The sequence below is a fragment of the Cucumis sativus genome, unplaced genomic scaffold (assembly GCF_000004075.3).
Source record: "Cucumis sativus cultivar 9930 unplaced genomic scaffold, Cucumber_9930_V3 scaffold124, whole genome shotgun sequence".
NCBI classification, from domain to species: domain Eukaryota; kingdom Viridiplantae; phylum Streptophyta; class Magnoliopsida; order Cucurbitales; family Cucurbitaceae; genus Cucumis; species Cucumis sativus.
In genome coordinates, this window is record NW_022279528.1 from 6,570 (window position 1) to 19,880 (window position 13,311).

The 13,311-nt window shown below is 36.2% G+C and overlaps 2 long non-coding RNA genes across 3 annotated transcripts; one reads left to right on the forward strand and one right to left on the reverse strand.

Annotated features, from left to right (window-relative positions):
- The first annotated feature begins 1,232 nt into the window (after positions 1-1,232).
- Positions 1,233-2,858, forward strand: LOC116405605. 2 transcript variants are annotated; one of them, XR_004218709.1, is made up of 3 exons: positions 1,233-1,922; positions 2,003-2,050; positions 2,846-2,858. It is a non-coding gene; the product is annotated as an uncharacterized LOC116405605 (long non-coding RNA). The 2 variants fall into 2 exon arrangements; XR_004218708.1 differs by lacking the exon at positions 2,846-2,858 and having other exon boundaries at positions 1,234-1,922; positions 2,003-2,200.
- Positions 2,859-4,039: 1,181 nt separating this feature from the next.
- Positions 4,040-5,905, reverse strand: LOC116405606. The gene is made up of 3 exons (XR_004218710.1): positions 5,648-5,905; positions 5,353-5,540; positions 4,040-4,247 (listed from the first exon to the last, which is right to left on the reverse strand). It is a non-coding gene; the product is annotated as an uncharacterized LOC116405606 (long non-coding RNA).
- Positions 5,906-13,311: the final 7,406 nt, after the last annotated feature.

Below are 13,311 nucleotides of genomic sequence, written 5' to 3' on the forward strand. Positions count from 1 at the left end.
TATGTAAATTCCATAACTTACCCAAATTGTGGAGAATCAAATTCTAACGGAGACGGATCGGTGCAACAAATAACCGAACAATTCAAATCTAAACATACATGGCGTGACGGAACCGGAGTGACTCGGTCTAACGGTGATGCGACGATAGGACAAAATTTGCTTGACGTTCGGTGTAGGTGGAAGACGGTGATGAAGTTGATTGGAGAATGAAAAGAGAAGGAAGAAAAGAGACGGTGGTGTGGCCGTAGGTTGAAGAGGAAGAGAAAGGAAGAAGATGAATAGGAAAAGAGAAAAAATAAGATTAAATATTATAAATATATATATATATATATATATATATGAAATACAAAAATAAAAGTAGAATAACGATGAAATTTTGAAAAATGAAAATTTGGATAAAGTAAAATTTGAAAATAAAGATTTGATACAAATCCAATATTTGGAGGAAAAAAAAGTGTGTTAAGATAATGTAGGAGAAAATCAATATTTATGCTAAAATTTTGCATATTTCAAAATTAGTTACAGTTTAACTAAAAAGCAGGCGAGGAGATTTTAGGGTTAATGAAAATTCAAAACACGTGAAATGCTCATGTTTGCTATTCTTCTAATAAAATTTTGCTATTTTCTCAAATGAGTGTAATCCAACAAAATGAAGTTGTGTGTGTGTGAACAAAAATGAGGTAAATAGCTTTGATGATGATGGCAAATGGGTAAAGAAAATCTTATCTTATTCTTCACTTTTCATTTAATTGACAAAAAGTAACCAACCATATGAAGGGAAAAACAAAATGCTCTCTCAGTTACTTTACTCATTTCTTTGTTCTTTGTGTGGGAGATATTTGAAATGGAGATGAAGATCAAAATGAAAGAGAGATTATGCATACACTGTGAGAAGCACACAGAAAAATTGAAAATAAATTGAGAAGAAGAGAGAGATAAGCCTGAGGGAGAAATATTCATGTAACGCCCCAAACTTGAAGGTAAATTATTTTGAGAGAATTATTTCGATTTGTTCAAGATTTTTTTTTTTAAATATGTTGAAGGGGAGAAAGAAGATTTGAAAATGTATTAATATAATTAAATATGTATATGTATTTAATTATATTTTTATTATTATATTTATTTTACATTTTATTAAATAAAAGAAAAGAAAATGAAAATTTTAAATATATATATATATATTATTTATTTTATATTTTTTATTATATTTATTTTATATATTTTTTTAAATAAAAAGAAAAGAAAATGAAAATTTCTTTTTTCCCTTTTCTTCTTCCGCCCAGCGCCGCGACCCTCCCTTCCGTTCTCCATCTCCGTTCGCGAAGCAACCTTGCAGCAGTCGTCCCGCGTGACTCTCCGTTCGTCTGTTTCCGTCTCCATTCACCGAAGCCGAACCCAACCGCCACCCTCTCTTTTCTCCTTCGGATCGAAACCGCCGCGCCCATCCACCTGTAACTGTCGTGCCTCCCCGCTCACAACCGTCGTCCAGATCTGCATCGCCGAGCCGTCCAGGTCCTCGCTGCCGCTCGTGCTTCACCCTTGCAGTTCGCAGTAACCCAGATCCGTCGCTGCAACCGTCGGCCGGTTCGTGAAGCCCTGCCGCGCAACCTCTGTTTCCAGCCGCCGCCCATTTCGTTCTCCTCTGTTTTCTGCACTGCCGCGCGACTCTCCGACCGCGTCTGTCTTCACCTCCGTGAAGCCGTCGATGCATACATCTTGTGAAGCCCGGTCGCCGCGTCAGATCGTCGATCGATTTTGAGGCAGCCGCCACGTCTCCTTTGGCCGACCGCTGACCGACCCACACTTAGGATTTTTGCTGCGAGTTCGACAGTCGTGCGTTGAGGTGTTGGGAGTAACGTTGGGCTCCCTTAAATTCACAACCAATATATGAATTGTTGAGGGTTCAGTTCGCCAATACTTCGGTGAGTTGGAACTTACGTTGAGGAAAGTAAGTGAGATATGTATCTTGAAAGTAATCGAATTTTTGTATTGTATTGCTTAGGATTGTTTCGAGGACGTTAGTTGATTAAGGAGCTTCCCTAACTTTGAGGTAAGGGATTTTCTACTGGACTCACTTATGATTGTGAATTGTATGTCTGTATGATTGTCTCTGACTGAGTAAAGATGTTGAGATGATATATATATATACACGTATGGATGTAGATTCGGTGTTGAATGTATACTGTGGATTGACTGAAAATATATATATACATATGGATTGAAGTAGACTTAGTGTTGAATGCATATTGTGATTGTCTTGGAATATATATATATATGTGTGTGGATGTGGACAGGACGAAAATTGTAGATTGTGTTTGTATGAGATGCAGATGTGAACTTGTGATTGTCGTTTAGACTGGGTGTACGTTACGCTAAAGTATGACTGTGTGCTGGTGAACTGAGGGGTGTATTGACTGTATAGTTTGATTGACTGACGTATTAGTATGTTATTGACAGACATATGACTAAAGTGAGATAAGTTGACTGTTAGGACGTTGAGAGAAAGAACTTTATATTTTGAAGTAACTGAAAGATGGATTGAATGGAATGAGGGGAAAATTGTTAGCTTTTATTGGGATGTGTGCCTTGTAGGTGTCCCACGGGATCACCAATTTATTCTGCACCTTCGGGAGCATTAGACTGATATGTGTTTCTGCAGAACACTAGACTGATATGTACGTCCCTCGGGGCGTTAGACTGAAATGTGCATCCTACGGGATCACAAGACTGCGACTGTACAGGGTGTCCCAATAGAATGTTAACAATTTATTTTCCCCTGACGGGACCAGTAGAGGGTCTCTTACTGAGTATTGTTATACTCACCCTTCTTATGTTTAATTTTCAGGCAAAGGAAATAAAGGTGGCAAATCGGCGAGGGGCAGGAAGGAAGCGTGATTGCCATAGGAAACGTGTCATTTTGCTTCCGCTTATGGTTTCTTTTGAGGTTTAAGATGTTGTATTGAAATTTAGTTTACAAACTTTTATTTGTAAATAGTATTATTTTTAAGTTTTTTTTTTTTATATTAGAAAATCAGGCCTGACTTAAAGTTGTTTTTAAATTGGCTTACGTTTCATTTTGTATCAACCAAAGTCTTTTGTCAAAAATTAATGACCTCGACTTACCTAGAAAAGTTGGGTCGTTACAATTCATTTCCTTTTCAAAGTGAATTGCAAAGAAATTTTCTCAAATTGAAAAGAAAGGAGAAATATACAAATTCAGCCACCGCTTCTTCTCCCTTCAGTTTGCAGTTTTCGTCTCCCTCTCTTCTATTATTAAAATAAATAAATAAAATATCACAACCCGACTTAACACAAACTATTTACTCCAACTTTTTAAACCACAAATTTAATTTCTCAACTTTTAAACTATTTTAAACTTACAAATCTACTTTATTCATTTCTTCAGATTTATATCTAACAAATAAAAAAAAATCAAAATTTATAGACACTTAAAACATAAAATTGAAAGACCTATTAAACAATTGAAAGGTTTAAGAGGTAACTAGACAAACTTTAAAAGTTCTAAGGGAAAGAATCTTTTGTTTAACTATTACAGTAATTAATTTTGAAAATATGTTATTTTAGAAAAACTACAAGTGTTTGACAACTCTTTGAAAGCTATTGAAATACTCTCAAATTGTATTTTAAGCAATTTTAATAAAAAGAAAGTCTACATAAAAAAAATACCCTTTTTAAAGGAACATTTTTTCTCTAATCACTCCAATGGAACTCAAACACGTACTTCAAGTTAATTCTGGTATCCAAGAATCAGTCTCATCCAACATAAACAAGAACATTCAACTTGATAGAACTTCATTACCTCATATTTACAATTCCCAAAGTTACTAAATGAAGGACCATTCCTAAAACATACTTACATCCAACTTTCTCCATGAATAAACTTATCGTCTTTTATGTACTGATGAATATAGAGATGGAGCGATCAGAGTTTGTTTATGTACCAAATTAGAGTGAGTTGAGAAAAGAGTGGATTTACACAAGGACGAAATGGCTGGCTGCTGCTTGTTCAAAATTGAAAGTTAGGGTGACCTTGTTTCTCATAGGGACTCAGCAAATTGAGGGGCCTCCAAGTCTACTTCTTGTCTCATTATACATGCCATTAGCCATTCAACGTTGAAAGTCCATATCCCTTTTTCTACGGCCACCAAGGCTTCCTCCACGTCTTCCTCACAAGCCACAAAGCTCGTCTTCCATACGTTGTTTACTTTATCTAGCTCATGAATCACCTAAATTTTCAAGCATAATGAATTTGCCAAATGAGAGAAAAAATTATGTATATACTACAAGGAAATTGCAAGTATTCACCCTATCAAAAAATATTAAACAAATTCTTGTTCTAGTCCCTAAAATTTTTCATCTTTTCCCAACTTTCAAAATGCTTCCTATGAGATATATTCCAATCACATATAGCAGAAATGACCGATGAGTATTGGATAAATGAATATTAATTGATAAAATAATTTACAAAATACTAAAACCGTTAGTTGGCTACGTTTTGGAAGCTCGATGACTAAAATGGATGTTTTGAAAGTTCTAAGGCTAAAATGGAATTTAAATCAACATAATAGTAAGTTCAAGATCAAAGACAAGCTAAACAATAAAATGTTGCGACCAGAAAACAATCTAATCATAATTAGAAACATGGATGTATGTATTTGTACACCAAATCACAAAAAATAACTCCAGATTTCGATCTAGAGACAATTAAAAACTTGAACAAATTTGATAATTAAAGAAACACGGAGATGGCCATATGACCCCTTGTGCATAGACTTTTTACATTACATGCTCAATTCCTAGGATCAAAACAAACATAAATATTAAAGACTTAAAGAAGCACATACACTCTAGTTTGGGTAGTGTATCAATAAACAATATGTATGGAACACTCGGAGAACACGTGTTGAACACTAGTTAGTACAGTAGATGTGTTAGACAACAAGTATTCCAATGCAATAAAGGTCAAGATTGGTCACACACACATATTAAACTCTTGGCTTTGAATAAGTTTTGAGTGAAGGACAAGCTTATTTTTAAGCATATAAATACATAAACTTATTGACTTTGAATTTCTATATAAATATGATACATACTTTTTAAATTATATATATTAAAACTGTGTTCTAGCACTATCCTATATTTTTAAGAAAAAAATGACACGTCACCATGTCTATGATTTATTGACCCATGTCTAGAATTCGTATACGTGCTTGTTTTTTGAGAACTTCACGTCTTCATTAGATGGGAGGATAGCCATATTATAGTGGTTGTATATGTAATATAGAGAACCAAACCTAGTACTCGAGATTTGTACAATAACAGAGAACTTACATTTCCACCGGCTGACTTGACTATCAGGGATAGAGTTTTAGGTGGTGGTTGAGCGTGAGCTGATATGCAAACATCATACCCTTCAAATAAAGCTCAAGAACATGCTTTTGCCCTGAGAACTACAGCTTTTAGGCTGGCTCGATACTTCGATATGTAGTCATCATCATTTAGTATGTAAGGCAACTCGTCTGCAGATCCATAAGGAATTAATCAATCACAAAAATTAGGTAGGATGAAAAACATAAGTGGAAGAAAATACATTACGCTTTGATACTAGCAAGCCATTCGAACTTACCAACAAATCTGCCTTCCCGGTAGCTTTCCTTTAACCAACTGGAGGAGACAATCCAAGCTCTGAGTAATTTGCAATTAACTTGCAATTTTAGTAACAAGATATAGTAAAAATTATGAGCAAGAGCACACTGACACGCTTGAAGCCACATGGTAATGCATATGCTCGATAATCATTGAGAACATTAACAGGAGAAAATAAAGTTAAGAACAGTAGCTTGAAGAACAAAAAACATTCTACAACATAAAATCTTCAAAAACACATTGCTTAAAATCAAGTTTACTAATATAAAAGGTAAGATATTACGTTCCACTCTCCACACTACTGAAGTTCAACATTTCACATGAAAGAAATGAAATACTACTCTCAAATATAACTAAAAAAAGCATAAATGGGTAAAGAAAAAGCATAGAGAAATGCAAAAGAATCCTTGGCTTTGATATATTGAAAGGTAAAGAATATCAACCATAGATGCCCGGGAGAAGAACTCCTACAAATACACACTTAACGCAGATTATCATTCGCTAACATGAGACCTTCTAGAGTTATTCTGTTAGGATACTTCCTAACAAGAACAAGTTCTTAATTTATTATAATGAACTATAAGAAAATACAAGATAAAACCAAGTATAAGGCACTTGGAACCTCCCTCTTGAGTACTCTCACCCAAGCCCTAGATCACTCCCCAGAATTCTCCCCTCACTTACCCTCCCTCCATTTATAATAAGATGTAACCACACTTACATAATAACTACTAGTAACTTTCTAAATATCTAATTACCCTTATACCCCTAACCTTATACTAATCTAGGTATCTAACATTACCCGATCCTTCAAAACACCTTGTCCTCAAGGTGTGCTTACAAACATGATCAAGGCCCTTTTCTCTTTTTTTCTCCTTTTAATTGCAAACAATCCCCAGCATTCTGCTCTTCAATGTTGAAAAATAAATCCTCTCCTTCGGCTTTGAAAAACTCTCGATTCCAATAAGGTCCATTGACTTCAGCCCACAAAGGTCCATTGATTCCAATAGTGGGCTAGGCCATAATCAAATTGTTGCGTCAAGATCAAAATCATACTGCCGCCGGTTTCATTCCTAGGACCCACCTACATACACGTTTTTCTTCCCTCCTATTTTTGGAACTCTCCACCTAGTTCATCTACAAAATGAAAATGATACCGCCAATGTTTTATTTAGAATAAGTTGAAGCTCATTTACAGTAATTTGAAGCTCACTTGAAATAGTAAAACCCTAGATTGTTCCTTTTGTCCTAATCCTGCTTTCCTACAAATTTTCTACCTACAGTAATTGGCACCATCATGTAGTGCACGAACATTCTTACTCGTCACGTGATTCACCCCTATTCCTTACCACCTTCTCGAGCCTCTGTAGACCGGTAACTGTACGACTTCTTCTTTCGCCATTGCAACCAGCCATGTTTGTAGTTTCTGTGAGCAACAAATTTTTCTTGACTCGAGTCTTCATTTCGAGCCTCACTGGTAATCATCATCGACACATTCCTCTATAGTTTCTTCTTGGTCACTCTATGCCATCCTCTTCTACCTTCGTTGTATAACCGTTGCAATCGCGTTTTACTCGAGTCTTCTATGGATACAGCAACATCTTGGAGTCCATCGATTGATGTACCTGAAGATTCCAATCCATTCTAAATAAACACAATCCAGATCAGTGCCACTGAACACAGGCATTTCAACCTTCTTGAATTTGCTATGATCGTATTGAGTTTGCATCCCTTTCAGGACTTGATCTTACCTTCTACCTTGATATTCCATTCAATGCTCTATACCTCCACCTTCGATGAGTACTACTCAACTCGTTGGTCCTCAGCTCGACGATAATTCGCATTCTTCCTTAGATTGTCGAATCAAAAGCAAACTTGACTTGGACCCTCTACTTCTCCGAGCACGAAGACGGCATTACCTCTACCTTCTTTGGAACTCTCCCTCTTTGGCCCTCTGCTTGACTCTCCTTTTATTCTGCCTTTACTAATCAACTAATGGGAACAGATCTCCTCCGATTATTCTCTCCTCACTATAATCTCTCCTATATTCTAGTGTGGGTCAATATTACCCTTTTAATTCTTCTACTGTATTTAAATAATAATGGAGACATATACTTCCTAACAAGAGCAAGATCTGAATTTATTATAATCGCTATAAGAAAATACACGCATAAAACCAAGTATAAAGCACTTGGACCCCTCCCATCTTCGAGTACTCTCACCCAAGCCTAATATCACTCCCCAGAATTCTCCCCACTTACCCTCCCTCCATTTATAATAACATGTAACCACCCTAGTTACCACACTTACATAATAACTACTAGTAACCACACTTACACAATAACTACTAGTAACTTTCTAAATATCTAATTACTCTTATACCCCAACCCTATACTAATCTAGGTATCTAACAAATTCCATAACATAATGTATTAGGGGAAGAAGGAAATCGAGGATAAAAACACTAGCTAGCCAACAAATATCTTTCATTAGTGAGCTTGAGCCATTTTACACGTAAAATGGGAAAAGTAAGCCTGCAACCCAAATTAGCCTAATGGTTGTCTTAACAACCACTACCCACCATCACGATAGAAACAACTGAAAAGGAAGAGCATGATACAATCCAACTCAAACATAAGAATTGATTTTGATGTTTAACTAAAAGTAAACAGGCAGTAGAATAAGAAACTATGCCCTTTTAGATTTAGAAGGTTCACAACAATTTCCAGCCTAAGCACAACTACGAGGCAATGGAAAAATAACGGCAAAGGCCTTGTGTGCATGGAATTGCTAACTTTGGTGCAAATGAGATGATTATCGGTATTCAAAGGCCAAAAGGACACATAGAAGAGTGTTCGTCTAAGGTTGCAAGACTAACCCTAAAAAGAGAGCAATACAAAAATTTAGAGTTTTCCGCACTTTTCCTGTAATGACATGAGTGCTTGTACTCCCATCAGCAGTGAGAGAACCACCAAGCTCCTCAATCATCTGAATCAGAAAACAACTGCATATTAGAGCAGTCACAATTTGGAATAAATAGAACTTTTTATTGTTAGAATCTTAGAATATTTATGAAAAGTTTATGGGAATATTTTTCTTAATTCCTAAATATTTTCCTTTTTTATTCCTCTGTATATTCTATTTATTCTCCCTTGTACCTATTGTATTTTTCATCAGAAAATAATAAGAAGAAAAATATAGTGGTTTTTCTCCTGGTACACAGGTTTCCACGTAAAGTTTTGTGTTTGTTTGTCTCCCTTTCAATATGGTATCCGAGCAGGTGGTCCAAGAAGGTCTTGTGTTCAAGCCTCGCATTGTCGTTTCCTCCCCAATTAAAATCCATTTCCAGTTGTTGGGCCTTTCAAATATTTCAAGCCCACAAGTGAGGAGAGTGTTGGTGATATATAATTGAATTTTCTTTCTTTTTTTAAAAAAGGATACGAGTCTCACTATTATTAATATAAAGAAAGACACAAAGCTCAATGTACATGAGGATTATACACAGAGCAAAAGAGGAGAGGGAAGATCAACAGGCGCATCCGGGCATCTCAAACTAGGTTGACACCCCCTTAGTGCCCTCAAAACATCCAAAAAGCGACAACACAAGATCAAAACAAAAAGCCACAAAAACAAAGACAAACAAAATGATAAAAAGAATCTTTCCAAAGAAAAATCATAATCAAAGGCAGCATGCTGAGAACAAAGAAGAATAAGCCTTGATTGGTTGAGCAAAAACTGTTTGAAGCAGAGGGCTGATCCGAAAGTCCTGATCATCAAAGACTTCAAAATGGGGATGCTGTAAAGGCTGGCCAATATAACACAATATCCTACATCGAAGATCTTCTTTTGCATTACATTTTCTAAAATTTCCAATCCACTCTGTTAAAGGCCTTTTCAAGGTATAATTTAATGATCCATCTTTTCTTTTTTCGGATACTATAGACCTCCATAGTTTCTTTTGCTATTAAAATAGGATCCAAGATTTGGCACTCTTCCAGAAAGCCACATTGTAATGGAGAAGTATGTTAGGATTCTAACAATAAAACACAAAATATCCTAACCAAATGGCTAAATAGAGGCAGCACTCTGTAAATCTTTATTTATGTAAAAGCCAAAACACATTCAACAGTAGTAGATATGAAAAATAAAGGAAGAACAACATAGAAAACTTACCCAGCTTCTTTATACGGGGCTGGATACCCTCAGGCTACAGCAGCCTTTACTCTCCTTGAAATAACCAAAAAAGACCTAGCCTCCCCTACCCCAACATTACATATTTATACCTCTCTCTCTCATCCCTCCTGGCAGGCCCCACCTGCACGATCCTCTCCCATTATTCTCTCATCATTGGTTGCTAAGGAATTTCTCTTTCTACCCTTCCTTTTATAGGTATAGATAATAGGAGGTCTTACAAAGTAATACCTGGCCTGACTTTCTTTAATCTTTCTGCGAGAACCTTTCCAAACAACTTATAAATTAATGTTGAAACAACTTATGAGCCACACTGTAATGACCTTCCTTCTCTTGACCGAACTTCAATAATCGACAACTTATATTTATCCACATAATCAGCAAAACTCTTAATTTGCCACTAGCTTCAAACAAAGACCCAGCCAATTCCTTTTGAACTCCATAGTGCCTTTATAATACAACTGGCAATCTCTTCTCTTTTGGTCTCCGGAATCAATGCTCTATCTGGATTAGCTTTCTTCAAAATATTTTTAATAGCCAATTGTTTCGAATAGCCCATGAATCCTCTAGTGTTCCATGATATAATCTCCATCTTTGCTACCTCTGCCTTATATCAATTCAATTTCACATGCTGCCAAGAAAGGAACCAACTCTTGAGGGGGAAGGATACTTACACTGGTGACTGATTCAACTTCCATGAATTCATCTTCTAGGTTCTCAACTTTTTTTAGACAAGAAGTATCTTGCACAAAATTAAAGAATGAACCAGAAAGTTTGGAGGAGGATTGAGAAAATTTATTACTTAAGGAGGAAGGCAGTACTGACCTTTTGCCAACTGAATTTGGAATTTGTATCTTCACACAACTTTCCTCTAATAAATCAGAATTAGCCAAGCTCATCCAAATGTTGCGAAAAGAAGTTCTCCCTTTGGTATAGGTCTTGAGGTGCTTAGAAAAATTTCTGGCATGAAATGGAATAGCTTTCATTGCAGATGATATTTTAGTCTTGGGAGAGGCTGGTAATTTTGGTTGAGAACTGAAAACAGGAGATGGCCCGCAAGTGAAGTTCCTTGATGGAGGAGAGGACTCTGATTCTTCCTCCAATTCGTCAGAATACCAAAAGCCATTGGAATTCTGATTAATAAAATTCTTGGGGCCTACCATCTGTGTGTCAGCTTTTAAAATGTCTGCAGATACATTAAGTTTGAAACAATCTGGTTGGGGAGGGCTAGGTGAGCTGTTTTTTGAGATAATAAAATGTCGGCTGGCTGCCTTTTCTTCTTTCGAGGTCTGTTTTTCTCTCTTTTCTGTTGAAGTCTTTTCCCCTTCTAAGTACGTGGAGATGCCAACTATACCCAAATTTGAATTTTGCCTTCTGAAAATTATTTTTTCCGGCGAGGATTCAAGGGCTGAAACTCTTTCCGGTCGAACAAGGTTTTCTTCTTCATCACCCAACTTCCTAAGTGCTTCGAAAGGATTTCTTGAGATGGATGGGGCATTCTGTTTGAGAAAATTCAGGTATCTGGGAGACCATCACTTTGGAGCCCTTCATCTAAAATCACTGAATTTATTCTACATAAATCAATAGGATTGGAAAAATCACTTTGAAATAGATCAGATTGGATTATTACAGGAGCTTCTATGGGTTCAAAATCCCCAAAATTAAGGGAAAAATTTCCTCAGTTCTCACTCTTTAATTCTATAGTTGCAGAATCCGCAAAGATTTTTCCGAACTTTAATTCTTGCTTCAGAGAACTTGATCAGATTGAGTGTTTCTAAGATTATACTTTCTAGTCCACCAAAGTAGCTTAAGGCTATAATTGAATTTTCTTTCAACCACCAGCTTAAACTTTTTGGTGAATCGGTAGTTTAATATTTATATTAATATTTTATAAAAAAAGTATACAGCTAATGCCATATAAAATAAATAAAGAAATACTATAAAATCTACATCCATAAAATATGCATGTGAACACATATCAGAAGATGGATATTCGTAAGTTAGAAAGACCGATAACAAAATGTCATAATTAAACAACAACATTAATATTATGGGTAGTTTCAAGCTTCATTTGTCTATTCTAGGTAGGGATATTGAATAACTCTTAAGAATAATATAAAGATTGAATCCCTAAACTTCAGGTGCTTGCTAGTATACAACCTAAAAGTTCAACAGTTAAAGAAACTGATTAATCATTTTTGGCAGGATGTCAGATTCGCCTTTTGAAAGCCTACATGAGTAGAGCCAGCCAAATAAGCCAAGCAAGATATGCCTCTTAAGGAATATGGAGAAGTTCAGTGACTGGGTATGTATATGATAAGCCTTAACCTCAATTTTATTTATCAATAATGGAGGGAAGGAATCAGAAGCTTCTCTAGCTCTTCAGAATTGAGGTCCTCTGATGCCACATTTACACTTCCAAATTCTTGACAAAAATTTTGTGTACACTGATTGGTTGGATTTTTAGGATAAATACTTGATAAAATTTCATGCTTTGAATTGGCTAAAGAGCATCCTTGAGAGCAGGTATCGTATACATCACTTTTAGGATCAAGATTTTTGTTAGAGTGGGAATGGAAATGGTCCAGATTGACTCCTTTTACTTTCTTTGACGTCAGGGAAGAAAGTGATGCTTCCCAAACTCTCTTTGCGCTATGTTTAGAGCAAGAACAATGTGTCTCATCCAAATTACCAAGAGTATTGGATAATTTTGCAATACTAGCTGTCGTGTTGTTCTCTATTTCTGCTAAAGAAACTGGACCGTTGCTGTCATGCACTGCATCCTGGTTTAAATAAACCGTTATGAGATAATTAAGCAACATATGGAGAATAATTTAAATTGTACTATCTTGTGGAACAAAACCTGAATTACACATACCCTGAATTTCATTTTCTTCTCCAAGGGGCACTAAAGTTACAAACTCGTCATGTTGAAAATTCAAATTTTGAATGGTATGCTGATCAGTTGCATTTGAAACGTTGCAACCTCGATTGGCAACACTGATTCTTGCAGCATACGGGGCTTCAGGCTTTAGTAGAATGTGCGAAATCCATGGATTTTATTACACATCCCAAAGGTGAACGACTTTGAGGCATCTTGGTTATAATCAATTGGTTCTCGAAGTACGCCACCTTCATCCCCACTACAAAACTATGTTCTGTCGAGCTGATAGCACACTTGTTCTTTAAGAACGTCTTGAAGTTATGGGGAGTTCCATCAAGCATTGTGAGTGACAGGGATGGTAGATTCATTGGTACTCTCTGGACCGAACTATTCGCCTTCTTGGGGACACGCCTAAATATATCCTTAAGCTGCCATCCTCAGACGAATGGCCAAACTGAAGGATTCAATTGTATGCTTAAGGAATATCTACTACATTTTGTTGATTTTGGACAAAAGAATTGGGCCTAGTTGATGGATGTGGCTCAAGTTTTGAGCGGAAGACCAACTCT